Source organism: Perkinsus marinus (genome assembly GCF_000006405.1).
Source record: "Perkinsus marinus ATCC 50983 genomic scaffold scf_1104296943674, whole genome shotgun sequence".
Lineage (NCBI taxonomy): Eukaryota > Perkinsozoa > Perkinsida > Perkinsidae > Perkinsus > Perkinsus marinus.
This window is the reverse complement of record NW_003211724.1, coordinates 1-1,057: the sequence shown is the minus strand read 5'-3', so window position 1 is coordinate 1,057 and position 1,057 is coordinate 1. Positions and strand designations below refer to the sequence as shown.

Below are 1,057 nucleotides of genomic sequence, written 5' to 3'. Positions count from 1 at the left end.
GAACTACTGTGGGACTCGGCTTTTGAACAATGTTAGTACGGAAATAGTTTCTCTAATTGCATCTCGTGGTTCTATAGTGTAGTGGTTAGCACTCTGGACTTTGAATCCAGCGACTCGAGTTCGAATCTCGATAGAACCTATTTCTGCCTGTCTATGAGACTGTCGACACACTGCGTTCAGTCTCTAAGGGACACTTCTCTAAGCACCACACAACTGTTACCACTCCCCGGTCAAACGCCCGAGAAATATACCTGATGTCAGTATGTTGATTGATTCTGTACGAGCTGGGTGAGTTGCGATCGCCTGTAACCCATGCGGGGGTGAGATTTGTGTGAATTGGGTGTCGTGTCGCGGCCTGACCGGTGATCAGCTGTCCATCCCAAGGTGCCACTAAGGTCGGGTGGGAAGGCGGAAGTCATCGCATCCGATCATCTGAAGGCGCGGGTACTGGCCAAGGCTGGGAACAGAGCAGGCAATACCGCACGATGGGACCAGTGAGGGTGGAGAGCGGCTGAGAGGTCGGTAGCCAACACAGCAACAACGAGATGCAAAACGCACAGATCGCTTTTGGCACCCCGCGGAGTCTGCAGGAACTACTGTGGGACTCGGCTTTTGAACAATGTTAGTACGGAAATAGTTTCTCTAATTGTATTTCGTGGTTCTATAGTGTAGTGGTTAGCACTCTGGACTTTGAATCCAGCGACTCGAGTTCGAATCTCGATAGAACCTATTCCTGCCTGTCTATGAGACTGTCGACACACTGCGTTCAGTCTCTAAGGGACACTTCTCTAAGCACCACACAACTGTTACCACTCCCCGGTCAAACGCCCGAGAAATATACCTTATGTCAGTATGTTGATTGATTCTGTATAAGCTGGGTGAGTTGCGATCGCCTGTAACCCATGCGGGGGTGAGATTTGTGTGAATTGGGTGTCTTGTCGCGGCCTGACCGGTGATCAGCTGTCCATCCCAAGGTGCCACTAAGTTCGGGTGGGAAGGCGGAAGTCATCACATCCGATCATCTGAAGGCGCGGGTACTGGCCAAGGCTGGAACAGA

At 51.2% G+C, this 1,057-nt stretch overlaps 2 non-coding genes across 2 annotated transcripts; both read left to right on the top strand.

The window, feature by feature from the left end:
- The first annotated feature begins 67 nt into the window (after positions 1–67).
- On the top strand, positions 68–139 carry Pmar_PMAR028739. The gene has a single exon. It is a non-coding gene; the product is annotated as a tRNA-Gln (tRNA).
- A 518-nt stretch (positions 140–657) lies between these two features.
- Positions 658–729, top strand: Pmar_PMAR028738. The gene has a single exon. It is a non-coding gene; the product is annotated as a tRNA-Gln (tRNA).
- The last annotated feature ends 328 nt before the right edge of the window (positions 730–1,057 follow it).